Source organism: Sarcophilus harrisii, chromosome 2 (assembly GCF_902635505.1).
Source record: "Sarcophilus harrisii chromosome 2, mSarHar1.11, whole genome shotgun sequence".
Classification (NCBI taxonomy): domain Eukaryota; kingdom Metazoa; phylum Chordata; class Mammalia; order Dasyuromorphia; family Dasyuridae; genus Sarcophilus; species Sarcophilus harrisii.
The window spans coordinates 199,967,936-199,985,172 of NC_045427.1; the positions used below are offsets into that span (position 1 = coordinate 199,967,936).

At 31.1% G+C, this 17,237-nt stretch overlaps 1 pseudogene; it reads right to left on the reverse strand.

Annotated features, from left to right (window-relative positions):
• Positions 1-1,341: 1,341 nt before the first annotated feature.
• Positions 1,342-17,237, reverse strand: part of LOC100915732 — a 50,217-nt pseudogene continuing 34,321 nt past the window's right edge.

A 17,237-nucleotide genomic window follows, 5' to 3' on the forward strand; every position in this document is an offset into this window, starting at 1 on the left:
CTTCATATAAGACTTTCCAAGTTTTTCTAAAACCATTCTGCTCATATTTCTTATAAAAGAATAGTATTTTATCACAATCATATACCACAACTTGTTTAGACATTTCTCAATTGAAGGAATTCTCTCAGTTTAAACTTATTTACCTTAACAAAAAAAGCTATTATATATATTTTTGTACATGTAGGTCCTTTTCTTTTGATATTCTTGAGAAAGAGATTTAGGATTATTATTACTGGATCAAAAAGTATATAGAATTTTAGAGATCTTTGGGCATAATTCCAAAGTATCACAAAATGGTTGGAACAATTCACAACTCCATCAATAATGCATTAGTGTCCCTGTTTTTCAACATCCCCTACAGCATATGTCATTTTCTTTTTCTGTAACATTAATCAATCTGATTTATATGAAGTGATATCTCAGAGTTGTTTTTACTTGCATTTCTCTAATCAATAGTTATTTAGAGAATTTTTTCATGACTCCAGATAGCTTTGATTTCTTCTGAAAGTTCCCTGTTCCCATAATTTCACCAGTACCATTTTGGGGAATGAAAGTTTTTTTATAAACTTGACTCAGTTACCTATATGGAACAATAAAAGGCTAAGTATATCAAAGGAAAATGTGAAGAAAAGTAGTCTATGATGTGAGGGCAATTTGGTATTGTGTCTCTAATATATTCCAGTGATGCACCATTCTGTCTCTTAGTGGTAAAATATTGTTTTGATAATAAATGCTTTGCAATAGAGTTACAAACCTGTAATATAGTTTTAAATAGTGCTAGATTATTTTTCTTGGGAGCTTGTGCTAGCAAGCTATTCACATACCCTTGACTGAGGAATAGTATGCCTCTATTGGGGAAGTTTGTCCTCTTCAACCAAGCCCACAGGTTCAGGAGTGACATCTAGGTAGTCTAGGTAGCTAGACCAGTCAAATCAACCCAGTTGATTAACAGGGTAACAGATGTGACAGAGTGCCCTAACATCTTAGATATCCTTTCTTTACATTTTCTCATTAAGTTCTTTGATATTCTTGGCCTTTTATTGTTCTAGATAAATTTTATTATCTTTTTCTAGCTCTACACATTTATTTATGGTAGTGTTATTGGTATGGCACAAGATAAGCAAATTAGTTTAGATAGAATTGAAATTTTTAAAATTATTACTTCAGTCTACTCATGAACTACTAATATTAGTCCAAGTGTTTATACCTGTACTTTTTGTATGAAGTTTTTTTTTTAATTGTGTCCATGTAGTCCTTTGGTTTTCTACTTGTCTTGGAAGGTAGATTCACAAGCACTTTATATTATCTGAAATTATTATTTTTTAATGCATATAGTTCAATTTACTCCTTGTTTGTAAAAAATGTCTTTGTGGTTGCCACAGCTGCTGCCTGGATCCTTTGGACAGACACATGAAGGTGAGTCTTCCCAAGATGGTCAGTAAATTCATAATAGAGAGAGACTTAGTGAAGTCTCCTTCCATTGGTCTGGGGTTAGATAACAATATGTTTTGGAGATGGCATCAAAGCTAGCTTTAGCAAAGCTGTCCACAGTGGTAGTACAGCTTTTTGCACAAGTGTAGTAGTCATCAATTCCAGCCATCATCAGGAGTTTCTTACACATAGGATCTAAAACAATGCTGGTACCTCTAGGGGCGGGGATGAGGCACACCATAACTGCTCCACAATGCCCAGTGACCATCCAAGGCATTGTTTGAAGCTTGTTTATCTTGTTTCCTCATTAGTCACATCTTGGAGGAGTGATGGAAAACTTGGCCAGAATAATAGCACCATGAGTACCTGGGCACTTCTTTGGAAAATTTGACACCTAGGTCAACATAGTCATTGGAATCACCAGTGGCCATGAAAAGCTTTGAACTTGGTCCATTGCCCAACTCTAGTTTGTTTCTGCACAGGCAGGTCTTCAGAACTTCATCTTTCTTTTCTAAAATTCTATTTGCTTCCTTTTTTTGCCTTTATTATTTGTCATTTGATTTATTTAGTTTTGAGAGAGCAAGGTTGAAATCCCCTACTATTTGAGTTCTATTTCTTCTTCTAGCCCTTTTAACTTCTCTAGGATTTGGGATGCTATACCACTTGATTCATACATGTTTAGTATTCATATTACTTCATAGTCTATGGTAATTTTTAGCAAAATGTAGTTTCCTTTTCTCTTTTAATTAGATCTATTTTTGCTTTTATTTGATCTGAGATCAGGATCACTACCTCCGGTTTTTTTTTTTTTTTTTTTTCAGCTGAAGCATAATCATAATCAGGCCTTTTACTTTCACTCTGTATTTATCACTGTCTTTTAAATTTGTAAAATTTAATTGTCAACAACATATTGTATGATTCTGGCTTTTAATCCAGTCTGCGATCTATTTCCATTTTATCGAAGAGTTCCTCCCATTTATATTTACATCTGAAATTACCAGCTCTGTATTTCCTATCTTATTTTCCCCAAGTTAACTTTTCTCTTTCCTTTTCCTTTTACTCTCCTCCTCAGTGTTTGGCTTCTGACCACCACCTTCCTGAACCAGTCTCTCCTGAAACAGTCATCCCATTTTACAGCCCCTCCCCCTTTTTAATCCCTTTCCCCTTCTACTTCTGTTCTCCTTTTTATTACCCTTCTTTTCTTTCCCCTTTTCTCTTTTATTTTCCTTTAGGGTAAGGCTAGTTTCTCTGTGAGCAAAATATGACTGATATTCTCTGAAGAAAGTAAAATTCATGCAATATTTATTACCTTCCCTTCTTTCTCTCAATTTGAATAATCCTTTTTTGCCTCTTCATGAGAAGTAATTTACCCCATTTTACCTCCATTGTTCTTTTCTTCCAGTACAATCCCCATTCCCTATCTAGTTTCTTTTTTTTCCCATCAAAATAAAATCAAATTATACCTACACCCTCCAAATATACCCAGACAAAGTTCTCAATAGTTAAACATCATTTCCCATATAAGGATATGAACTTTTAAACTTTTAAAACAAAGTTATGTTTTTTTTTTCTTTTTATCTTTTTATGCTTCTCTTGAGTTCTAAATTGGAAGATCAGATTTTCTGTTCAGCTCTGGACTTTTCATCAGAAATAAATGGAATCCACCCATTTCATTGAATGTCCATTTTTCTCTATCCATTTTGAAAGATAATGCTTGATTTTGTTAGATAGTTGATTCTTAGCTGCAATCCAAGTTCCTTTGTTCTGCAGAATACCATGTTCCAGGCCCTTCTATGCTTTAAAGTGGAAGCTTCTAGGTCCTGGATTATTCTGATTGTGGCTCCTTGATATTTGAATTTTTTTTTCTGATTACTTGTAATAGTTTCTCCTTGATTTGATAATTCTGAAATTTAGATATGATATTCCTTGGAATTTTCATTTTGGGGTGTCTTTCATTAGGTAATAGTGAATTCTTTCAACAAATATTTTAGCCTCTGAGAACCTCATCTTTCAATGAAAATGCCAAGAAGAAGTCTATGATCTCAGCCTCCTTTTTTTATTATAGTAAGTTTTTTTATTTTTAATATATATTCCTTTATGAACCATGCTGGGAAAGAAAAATCAAAGCAAAAGGGAAAAACCATGGAAGAGATTTAAAAATAGAAAAAAAGTAGTGAACATAGCATATGTTAATTTACATTTCGTCTTCTTAGTTTTTTTTTTTTCTCCTGGTTGTAGATGGCATTTTCTGTCCAAAGTCTATGGGGATTGCTTTGTATCACTGAACTACTAAGAAGAACTGAGGCTTTCAGAGTTGGTCATCACATATCCTTGCTGTTATTGTGTACAATTATTATGACATTATTTTTCAATTTTCTCAGCAATTTTTGTCAAATAATGATTTCTTATTCTAGAAACTAGAGTTTGAGGGTTTATACAATACTAGATTGCTATAGGCATTATTATGTAGTATGTATCAAATCGATTCCACTGATCCACTACTCTATTTCTTAACCAGGACCAAATGGTTTTGATTATCACTGCTTTATAATATAGTTTTATATTTGGTACTGCTAAACCACCATGCTTTTAATTTTTTTTTCACTAATTCCCTTGATCTTCTTAATTTTCTATTCTTCCAGATGAATCTTGTTATTATTTTTTTTCTAGTTCTATAATATAATATTTGACAGTTTTATTGGTATGGCACTGAACAAGTAGACCAATTTAGGCAGAATTGTCATTTTAATTATATTAGTTCAGCCTAGCCATGAACAATTGATATTTTCCCAGTTGTTTATGTCTTCCTTTATTTGTGTGAGAAGTGTTTTGTAATTGTTTTTATATAGTTCTTAAGATTGTCTTGACAGATAGACCCCAAATATTTTATTTTGTTTACACTAATTTTAAATGGAATTTCTCTTTCTAGCTCTTGATGATAGGCTTTGTCAGTGGTATATAGAAATGCTGATAATTTATGAGGAATTATTTTATATCTTGAAACTTTGCTAAAGCTGTGAATTGTTTTCTGTAAGTTTTTTAATAGTTTTCTAGGAGTCTCTAAATATATCATCATATAATCTGCAAAAAGTGGTTTCAACTACCATATTAGTTGATCTCTAGGGTTCCCTAAGTATAATATAATATCATATGCAAAGAGGGATAGTTTTGTTTCCTTATTTCTTATTTTTAGTTTTTCAGTTTTCATTTTCTTTTTTTTCTTTTTGGTCTTATTGTTATAGCTAGCATTTCTAGTACAATACAAATTAACATTGGTAATCATAGATAACCTTATTTCACTCATGATCTATGGGAAGACATTTATTTTATCCCTTTTATAAATAGTGCTTGTTTGTGGTTTTAGTTAGATGCAACTTATCATTTTAAGAAAGATTCCATTTTTTGGCTTTCTAAAGATGACCAACATTGGCATAAATTTAATGGCTATCTATAGCAACAGAGTAATGTTATGCAGTAATACACGCACACGCACACACACACACACACACACATGTGCCAAATATAGAATCTTTTAGAAGTATAAAAAATTAGCTATCCCAAATCTTTTATTTTACAGATGAGGAAATTTAGGTCCAAAGTTATTAGATAATTTCTTCAAGGTTATATAGTTTGTTTTTTTTAAAGGTCATTGGGTTTGGAGTTAGAGAACTGGAGTTCAGCTCCTGGTTCTATTTACTGTTTGTGTTTCCTCATCTGTAAAATGAACTGGTTGGGCTACAAAACTTTCAAGATTCCTTCCTGGCCAAAATGGGTGGATGATTTATTTTTCAACACCATATCTAAGGAAATTAATTAATTTTCATTGCCTTCATTTGTCTGCTTTGGGGCTGGAGAGCAAGAATTCTAGTGAAGGTAATTAACACAGGCAGGCTGGGAGTAGTTTTGGGAACCTACTCTTATTTATTCTTATTATTCAACTTCATTCTGAAGCCTCATTTTTCCCAATAAAAATAGCATCATTTAAAATTCATTTTAAAAATCATTTTTTAAAATTATCTTTCAAACACATAAACCATAGAGGTGAAGAAGTGCTATCCTGTGAAACCAGGCAAATACCTTATTCTATAGCATACTCAGAGGTCTGTGGTTATTGGTAAAAATAATTACATATTCCTCTTATGCTGTTAAATATATAGATATAGATATATACACACATGTATATATAGATATAGATATGTATGTATAGTTCATGACTTTAAATTTCCTTCCAGGGAACTAAGTAAGAAGCACAGTATTTTTTTAAGTTTAGGGAAGTAATAAATGAAAAGCATTTTATTTTGAACAAACACTTATTGGGGGAGTTGCTATGTGCTAGGACTCATCTTAATTCATCCCCATTGCTGAAGTCTGTTAAGAGGAAATTTAATGAAATGGAAAGTCTTGTATTTAAAGCAGCTACTTGTCACTGCCCTCTGATCTTGTCCACTGAGAATACTAACAGGGTTGGAAATTTATGGTAAGAATGTAATCTAAAATTATGTGTGTCTACCCTTAATTCATCCAATGCTTAAAACAATTTTATCAGCTTGACACTTATTTCTAAAGTGCTTTGGTTGATGGGAGTTAGACTGCTCTGCTGAACTACTTTTTGAATCATAAAAATGCTTACTACAGCATTGGGACTCTTTATTGAAGAAGTAGCTTTTAATAAAGTTACTGCAAAATGGGGGGGGGAAGGAAATTTTAACTGATTTATTCTGCCCTAGGAGACATAATTAAGTTGCAGGGGTGAAATAATTCTGAGACCTTTTCCAAAACTGAATACAAGGTCAGTAACTGGACCCGAAGAAAAACTTTAAAAAACTTCATGAGAAAAATATAGCTTTGGATCATAATGTCTTATTCTTTAGATTAAAAAATGGCATTCCAGTCTGGTATATATGATATAATAATTGAGTTATTGTCCCACTCCAGCAATATAAGCTATTGTTTATTTTCTCTTGTCACCAAAGCATTTGAGGAATTTGAAAGTGAATTGAGTAGGGGGAAGGACAATATCAAATAAAATGTACTATATAAATAGTGCCATAACTAGGAATCCTGCTTCTCTCATCCTTCTCCTGGGTCTGCCTTTTCGTTGTGTGAAGGTGGCTACATAGTTTCTAAATTGATATGGAAAAGAATGCCTGCCCTTCCAAATGTTATTACCTTGGGAAAAACCCTAGTCAACACCTTAATTTTAACACTGCATATTGGGATGGAGATCATAATTTTATTTTGTAAATGAAGAAATTTCAGAGGTCAAGGGATTTATCCTGGACTCTAGAGGTAGAAAGTAAGAGCCTAGATTCTCCCTTAGATCTCTGTATCCACATTCAAATCTTCTTCTTTTTAACATATGTGCATCTTTCTAATGAACTACAGTAGTCAAAAGCACTTAATGGCTCTCCGTTATTTAAAGTTCAAACTCTTAAGTCATGATGCTTTAAAGTATCTCCATGATTTGGCTTATATCACCATTTCATCTTACATAATCTTCTCTTAATTTTATTACGTAGTATATTTCAGTTGTATTATAAGTTGTTCTTATAACTTGTTTTGTTCAGGAATGTGCTTGAGTAGCACCAACTAACTCAGAAATACATATTGTTATATTTTCAGTACGAGCATTTATACTTAAAAAAAAGACCACACCTAAATTCAGCATTATACCAATAAAACTGCCAAAGAATCACTTTATAGAGTTATAAAAATGGTAAAAAATTCATTTGGAGGAAGAAAAATCAAGAATAGCAAGGAAATCAAAGAGAGGCCTAGCACTAAATAGATTTCAAACTAGTAACACAAAATTGCAATCATTAAAAACAAATCTGCTACTGGATAAGAAAGAGTGATTGATCAACGAAATATATTACATATACAATACACAGAAATAAATTAACACAGTAAACAAATATTTTTATAAACCCAAATATTAAGGTAAGAATTTACTATTTGACAAAAACTCCTTGGAAATCTGAAATGAAGTCTGGCAGAAACTAGGCATAGATCAAAATCTCACACTATATACCAGGATAAACTCAAAGTGATTTTGTATATTACTTAGACATAACAGGTGATATCATAAGGAAATTGGGAGTACACAGAAAGAAAAATTATCTTGTCAGATCTTTGACTAAAGGAAATGTTTTATGACAAGTAAGAAATAGAGAGGATCATTGAAAGCAAAATGGATAATTTTAATTACATGAAGTTGAAAATTTTTTTGCACAAGCTACAAAGGCAGACAACATTGTAAAGAAAGGAAGAAATTGTATTTCAGAGAAATTAATTGAAATTTGGTTTCATTTTTCAAATATTTTGAAAATTAAGCAAATTTAATAAAAATATGAACTATTCCTTCCTTCATAAGTGGTCAAAGGATATGAATAGGTAGTGTTCAGAAGAATAAATGACTATCAATAGTCATGTGAAAATGCTCTATATCATTTGAGAAATTCAAATAAAAAAAAACCCTAGTTCCATTTCAAATTCATCAAATGACAGAAAAGGAAAATGACGAATTTAGGAGGGGATATGGAACACTGATGCATTATTAATCTGACTGTGAACTAATCCAACTATTCTGGAGAATTTCAAAGTATGGCTACAGTTTTAAAACTCTTCATACCTTTTGCTTCAGCAATATCACTTCTAACTCCATTCTCCAAAGAAAGCAAACAAACAAACAAAAAAAAAACATAGAAAAGGAGACATACATTCCAAAATCCTTAAAGCAGCTCTTTTTGTGGTAGAAAAGAATTAGAAACTGAAGGAATGTCCATTAATTGAAGAATGACTAAGTTGTGGTATATGATGATAGCATATCATTGTGTTATAAGACATGTTGAAACAGATGGTTTCAGAAAAAACATGGAATGATTTTTATGAATTTGTGCAAAGTGAAATGATCAGAACTAGAATCAGAACATTGAATATAATAATAGCAATACTGTAACCAAAACCAAGTTGTTTAGCTATGCTGCTCAACTAACTCATCCAAGAAAATTCCAAAGGACTTGTGATTAGAAATGCTATTTACCTTCTAAGAAACAACTGAAGAACTCTGAATGCATTGAAGTGTATTTTCCATTGGTTTATTTTTCTTCTTTATTTGCAATATGGTTGATGCTGATATATTTCTTTATGATTTCATATATGATAATAGGCATCTTACTTCTTGCTTTGTCAGTGGGTGGAGAGTGGAGGAAGGGAGAGAATTTGGAAGTGAATTAAAACATAAAATTTTAAGAAAAAATCAGAGGGACAGCTAGATGGTGCGCTAGATAAAAATTAGCTTTGAAATCAGAAGGACCTGAGTTTAAATCAGCAAGCCCTAAAAATTAGGTCTTGATTTATTATTTTATTGATTGGTCAGACTAAGTGTTGTAGTTACTTGGTAATATCTCTTATATCCTCTCCAACTTTAAATTCTTTGGTACTCTCTCAAATATACTGATAGCACAAAAGGGAGAAGTTGGAATCATTTATGTCATGGGAATCAGAAGATTGTAAAAATATAAGCAAAAAGCAATGAAATCTAGAAGGAATGTGTTAACAGGGGGCAAGAAAAAGGAAGCAATGGCTTTAGAGAGATTGTGCAGCTGAATCAATAGCATATTTTTCTATGTAATTAATTGGATATCAGGAATGAGGACAAAGGAAGATTTAGCATGAATAAATTTCAAAATATGGGTGACTAGAAGAAAGATGATGTCTCGATAACAAAACAGAAGTTAGAGACTAATTTTAAAGAGTCTAAACATTGATTTTTGTACTTATTTAAAACAAATAAAAAATAGAAAAAAAGACAGAAAAATAAAAATAAACCAATATTGTCATGTACTCAGCACAACATAAGGGAGAATTCAAAATATGTATCAATAAATTTCCGTTTCAAGAAAGCATATGTAATAATAGAAGACATTGTATTCAGAACTCTCTATTCTTTGCCTCCTTGTAGATTTTCTTTTATTCTCTGCTAGGTATTTCTTACTTTATACTTGTTTTTCCTTTCCTCTCTTCCCACCTACTCCAGGAAGGCTCGAATTAAGCACAGATATATTTATGTATAAATAAACACACACATACACACACACACACATATATGTATATACAAGTGTATAAATACCTACCTACACACATATAAACAGATAAATTTGTGCACATATAAATATGCATGTACACATACACACACACACATATATATACACACACACATGTATAAACATACACAAATATGCAGACAACCACATAAATCTAAAACAATATTAATATAGCTGACATATAATATAGACTTCTCTCTTGATTAAAACTTTTTTAAACTTTGAGTTTGAGATCAATGATAACTACCTTTACCTTTTCTTTCCTGATGAATTCTACTCTTGATTGCTGTGATTGTATTTGCTTATATCTCTTGTTTTTTTATTCTTGATACCTTTTATATTTTATTTCTACATTCGATCTTGCCTTACAGGACCCCTTTCTTATCTTTTCTCTTCACCATTCCTCTCCCTCTTTATACCATTCCCATTAATATGAACACCATATCCCACTCCCATTAATCTTCAAACTCTTCTATACCCCACATCCTATTCAATCCCTCTTATTTCTTTATAAATTTTGGTGGGTCTTATGGCTTCTGGACATATATGTGTGAATGTGTGTATGTGTGTGTACATATATGTGTGTATATGTATGTATTATTATCTCTTTAATGCATTCCCAATGTGAGTAAGGTTTCAGAATTACCAGCCCTCCTCCTTTATCTAAATCTTTTGTCACTTTTTGTTCTGATATCTCACTCAAATGGCATAATTACTGTTTTTACCTTTTCCTACACAATTTTGCTACACAAATTTGAGTCATATCATACTCAGCTTTACTCTAATATTTCTTTTGTAATGCACAATTACTAATGACAATCCTAGACATATAATTTACATTTATACATATAAAACACAGTTTGTCCTTATTGAGTTGCTTGAAATTAATCTTTGCTGTTGGCTTTAACATGTCAAATTTTCTGCTGAATTCAGGATTTTTTGGTGACAAAATCCTATACATCTGACAGTTCATTAAATATCCATTTACTTTCTTCAACATTATATTTTTAATTTTGATGGATATAATATTTTTAGTCAAAAACCTAGTTCTTTTGATTATTGATATGTAGTATTCCAAGACCTGCAAACTTTTACTGTAGCTTCTAATAGGTCTTGGGCAATTCTAATTGTAGTTCCAGAATATTTGATTTGTTTTGTTCTTATTGCTTGTAAATGTTTTTGCTTTGATCTGGGGGGTTTGAAATTTAGTAATGATATTCCTCTATGTTTACCTTGGAGGATCTTTATTAAATAGTAATCAGCGGATTTTTTTCTATTTAAACTTTCCCCTGTTATTCTGAATATTTTTCTTTAATTATTTTTTAGTTTTATTGTGTCAAGGTTCTGTTTTTTGGTCATAGCTTTCAGGAAGTCCAATTATTCTTTTATTTTATCTTTAGCTCTTTTCTAATTCAGTTGTAATTTTTTCTGAGCTGGATCACATTCTTTTCTATTTTTTCATTCTTTATATTTTTATTTTTTATTTCTTGTTTTCTTATAACTTCACTGGCTTCCTCTTGCCCAGTTATAATTTTCATAGAGGTATTTTCTTTCTTAAAATGCCAAATTTTCTTTTCTAGTTGGTTAACTTTATTTTAATAATTTTAATTTTTTTGGATTATTATTTTTTTTAAAAATCCTCAATATCTTTCACTTGATTTTTAAAGACTTTTTTTGGTTTGATTTTATTTATTTAAATTATGCATATTCATTTCTTATATATTTCCATATGAGTCACCTTGGAAGATAAAAATCTGGACAAAAGAGAAAAAACATGAGAAAAAAAGGAAAAGAAAAGATGAAAATAGTATGTGTTGATATATGTTCAATCAACATGGTTCTATCTCTGGATATGGATGGCATTTTCCATCCAAACATTATTGGAATTGCCTTGGATCAATGAACTGCTGACAAGAACCAAGTCTATTATATCTCATTACATAATCTTGTTGCTGTGTACAATATCTTCTTGTTTCTACTTACTTTAATCAGCATCACTTCATGTAAATATTTTCAAGCTTTTCTTAAATCAGCCTGTTCATTATTTTTTTTGTAGAACAATAATATCCCATTACTTTTATAAACTATAAATTTTTCAATCATTTCCCAACTGATTGACATCTTCTCATTTTCTAATTATTTGCCATCACAAAACAAAACAAAACAAAAAAAAAACAAAACTATTTCAAATATTTTTATACATCAGTCTTCCCCCCTCTTTTGGGATATAGACCCAGTAGTAGCTTGCTGGATCAAAAAATATGCACATTTTTTTTTAACTTTTTGGGCATAGTTCTGAATAGCTCACCAGAATGGTTGGATCATTTCCCAAGTCCACCAACAATGCATTAGTGCTTGTTGCCCCACAGTCCATTCCAATATTTTTCAATATCTTTTCCTATCATTTTAGCTAATCTGATAGTATGAGGAGGCACCTCAGAATTGTTTTAATTTATATTCCTCAGATAAATAATGATTTAGAGAATTTTTTCACACAATTAGAGAAAGTTTTAATTTCTTCATCTGAAAATTGTACAATTTTCTGACCATTTGTCAATTGGAGAATGGCTTTTATCCTTATAAATTTGGGTCAATTCTCTGTCTATTTTAGAAATGAGGCCTTTATCAGAACTTTTTAATGTAAATTCCCCCCCCACCCCAGTTTACTGTTGCACTTGTAATTTTATCTGCATTAGTTTTGTTTGTATATTTTGCATTTCAAAATGTATTCTAGTTCTTCTTTGGCCACAAAATCCTTTCTTCTACACAGGTCTTAGAGGTAAACTATTCTTTGTTCTTATAAATTGTTTATAATATCACTATTTTTAAATCATCAACCTATTTTGACTTTATCTTGATATAAAGTGTTAGGTGTGGGCCAATGTATAGTTTATGCCATAGTAATTTCTGATTTTCTCAGCAAAGTTTTTCAGTGAGTTATCATCCCAGAAGCTGAAGTCTTTGGGTTTATCAAACACTATATTACTATAATTACTGTGTCTTATAAACCTAATCAATTCCACTGATCAAATACTCTTATTTTTTAGCCAGTATCAAATGGTTTTGATGACCACTGTGTTATAATATAATTTTAACTATATTTTTTAGTTTTAGATCTGCTACAGCTAGGCCACCTTTATTTACAGTTTTTCAATTCTTGCCTTTTTTCTTCTACATGAACTTTGTTATTATTATTTCTAGTTCTGTGAAATAATTTCTTGGGAGTTTGATATGGCACTTAATAAGTAGATTAATTAGGTTGAATTGTCATTTTTGTATATTAGCTTGGTATACCCATGAGCACTTGATATTCTTTCAGTTGATTAGATCTGACTTTATTTGTGAGGAAAGTGTTTTATAATTTTGTTCATATATTTCTTGACTTTGTCTTGCAGTTAAACTCCCAAATCTTTTATATTATTTACAGTTATTTTAAATGGAATTTCTTTTTGTATCTCTTCCTGCTGGATTTTAGTGCTAACATATAGAAATGCTTTAAAAAAAATTGTGGATTTATTTTGTATCTTGAAACTTTGCTAAAGTTGTGAATGTTTCAAGTAGTTTTTTAAATTGATTCTGTAGGATTCTTTAAGTATACCATCATATACTCTTCAAGGAGTGATAATTGGTTACTTTGTTACTGATTCTGATTAATTTCTTTTTCTTTTATTATTATTAAAGCTAATATTTTCCATACAATATTGAATAGTAATGGTGATAGTTGGAACCTTGTTTCACCCCTGATCTCATTGGAAATGGTTCTAATTTATCCCCATTACATATGATGCTTGCTAAATAGTTTCATGTAGATGCTATTGATCATTTTAAATAAAACTCCATTTGTTCCTATATTCTTTTGTGTTTTTAATATAAATGTTTGTTGGATTTTGCCAAATTCTTTTTCTTCAACTATTGAGCTAACCATATGATTTCTGTTCATTTGGTTGCTGATATAGTCAATTATACTAATAGCTTTCCTAATATTGAACCAACCTACATTTCTTGTACAAATGCTACTTGATCATGGTGTATTATCCTGGTGATAACTTGCTATAAATGCTTTGTTAATACCTTAAGATTTTTTCATCAATATTGATAAGGGAAATTGGTCTATGATTTTCTTTCTTCATTTTAATCCTACTTGGTTTAGGTATCAATACCATATCTGTGTCATAAAAGGAAGTTGATAAGATTCTTTCTTTTCCTATTTTCCCAAATAGTTTGTATAGTATTTTAATTAATTATTCTTTAAATGTTTGATAAAATTCACATGTAAATCAATCTGGGCTCTTTATTTTTCTATTTTTTTTCTGTTTCTAAAATGGAACTATTTATGTAATTTATTTCCTTCTCTGTTAATCGGGGTAAACTATATTTTTATAATTATTCATCCATTTCATTTAGGTATCAAATTTATTGGCATATAGTTGGACAAAATAGCTCCTAATTATTGCTCTAATTTCCTCTTCATTGGTGGAAAATTCAAAAATTTTCATTTTTGATAGGAACAATTTGATTTTCTTCTTTCCTTTTCTAATCAGGTTAACTAAAATTTTATCTACTTTGTTGTTGTTGTTGTTTTTTTTTTTTTTTTTGTAAAACAATTCTTAGTAGTTTCATAGTTTTCTTACTTTCAGTTTTATTAATCTCCCCTTTTATTTTTGGAATTTCAAATTTTGTATTTAACTGGGTGTTTTTTATTTGATGTTTTCTAGCTTTTTTAGTTGCATGCCCAATTCACTGATCTTTTCTTTCTCTATTTTATACAAGTAAATATCTAGAGATATAAAACTTCTCTGAAGGACTGCTTTGGCTGCAATGCAATAAATTTTGGTATGTTTTCATATTATTGTCATTCTTTTGGATGGATTGTCTTTGATTTATTGTTTTATAATTCTTTAGTTTAGATTATTTCATTTCCAATTAATATTTGCTCTATTTTTCCCTGTTCTGTCATTAAAGGTAATTTTTATTGTATCATGATCTGAAAAAGATGCATTTATTATTTCTGGCTTTTTGCACTTGATATTGAAGTTTTTATGGCCTAATACATAGTCATTTTTTTTGTGTAGATTCCATGTACCATCAAGGAAAATATAGATTCCTTTCTGTCCCTATAAATTTTCTCCAAAAGTCTATCAGACATAATATTTCAGCCATTCTCCAATTGAGAATTTCTTTCTTTCTTTCTTTTTTTTGGGGGGTGGGGGAGGAAGGGTCAGGCAATTGGAGTTAACTGATTTGCCCAGAATCACACAACTAGGAAGTGTTATGTCTGAGGCCAGATTTGAACTCAGGATCTCCTGACTTCAGGGCTAGTGCTCTATCCACTGTGCCTAGCTGCCCCCATACATAACATTACTAAAATTCTATTTACCTCATTAACTTCTTTCTTATTTATTTTGTGGTTAATTTATGTAGTTCTGATTGACCAAGGTTGACATCCCCCTCTAGTATAGTTTTGCTGTCTAATTTTTTTCACACCTCTCAACTTCTCCCCTAGATATTACCACTTGGTGCATATATATTTAGTATTTGTATTAATTCATTATCTTTAGGAACATATAGTTTCCTTCCTTATTTCTTTTAATTAGATCTGTTTTTGCTTTTGCTTTATCTGAGATCAGGATGGTTATACCTGCTTTTTTTTTTAAATTTCAGCTAAAGCATACTAGATTCTGTTTCACTCTTGTACTTTTATTCTCTATTTATCACTCTGTTTTAAATCCGTTTCTTGTAAATAATATTTTGTAGGATTCTGGCTTTTAATTCAGTCTGCAATCCACTTCGATTTTATAGAAGAGTTCATCTCATTACATTCACAGATAAAGTTATTAATTCTGTATTTCTCTCTATCCTATTTTCCCCAAGTTATCATTTTCAATTTCCTTTTCCCTTTCCTTTCTCACCAATGTTTTGCTTCTGTTCATCATCTCCCTCAATCTGTCCTCTCCTTTTATAGCCTCTCTCCTTGCTTATCCCTTTCCCATGCTACTTTTGTTTTCTCTTCTATTTACCTTCTCTTTTCCTTTTCCCTTAGTTATCCTTCTTCCCTATGGGATGAGACAAGTTTCTATATTAAACTACATATGTCTCAAAACTGCTGGGATAACTGGAAATTAGTATGGCAGGAATTAGGCATGGACCCACACTTAACACCGTATACCAAGATAAGATCAAAATGGGTCCATGATTTAGACATAAAGAACGAAATTATAAACAAATTGGAGAAACATAGGATAGTTTATCTCTCAGACTTGTGGAGGAGGAAGAAATTTGTGACTAAAGACAAACTAGAGACCATTACTGATCACAAAATAGAAAATTTTGATTACATCAAATTAAAAAGCTTCTGTACAAACAAAACTAATGTAAACAAGATTAGAAGGGAAGCAACAAACTGGGAAAACATCTTCACAGTTAAAGGTTCTGATAAAGGCCTCATTTCTAAAAGAGAACTGACTCTAATTTATAAGAAACTAAGCCATTCTCCAATTGATAAATGGTGACAGGATATGAACAGACAATTTTCAGATGATGGAATTGAAATTATTACCACTCATATGAAAGAGTGTTCCAAATCATTATTAATCAGAGAAATGCAAATTAAGACAACTCTGAGATACCACTACACACCTGTCAGATTGGCAAAGATGACAGGAAAAAATAATGATGATTGTTGGGGGGGATGCAGGAAAACTGGGACACTGATACATTGTTGGTGGAGTTGTGAACGAATCCAACCATTCTGGAGAGCAATCTGGAATTATGCCCAAAAAGTTATCAAATTGTTCATACCCTTTGATCCAGCTAGAAACTGGAAAATAAATAGATACCCATCAATTGGAGAATGGTTGGGTAAATTGTGGTATATGAATGTTATGGAATATTATTGTTCTGTAAGAAATGACCAGCAGGACAAATACAGAGAGGCTTGGAGAGAATTACATGAACTGATGCTAAGTGAAATGAGCAGAACCAAGAGATCATTATATACATCAACAACGATACTGTATGAAGATGTAATCTGATGGAAGTGGATTTCTTTGAAAAAGAGACCTAATTCAGTTTCAATTGATCAATGATGGACAGAAGCAGCTACACCCAAAGAAAAAGCACTGGGAAATGAATGTAAACTGTTTGCATTTTTGTTTTTCTTCCCGGGTTATTTTTAACTTCTGAATCCAATTCTCCCTGTGCAACAAGAAAACTGTTTGGATCTGCACACATATATTGTATCTAGGATATACTGTAATTTATTTAACATGTATAGGACTGCTTGCCATCTAGGGGAGGGGGTGGAGGGTGGGAGGGAAAAATCGGAACAGAAGTGAGTGCAAGGGATAATGTTGTAAAAAAATTACCTTGGCATGGATTCTGTCAATAAAAAGTTACTATAATAAAAATAAAAATAAAATAAAATAAAATAAACTACATGTGTCTCATATTCTCTCTTTAAATCAAATCTGATGAGATTAACCTTCATACAATGCTCATCCCCTTCCCTTTTTTCCTTTGACTGTAATAAGTCTTTTTGCCTTTTCATCTCATGTAATTTACCTCATTTTTACCTTCTCTTTCCCATTTTTTCAGCACAATTGATTTTCCTCTCATGCCTTCTTTTTTTATATCACCACAATCAAAATATACTCATACCCTCTAAGTATATTCCTAAAAATGTACAGTTCTCAAGAATTAAAC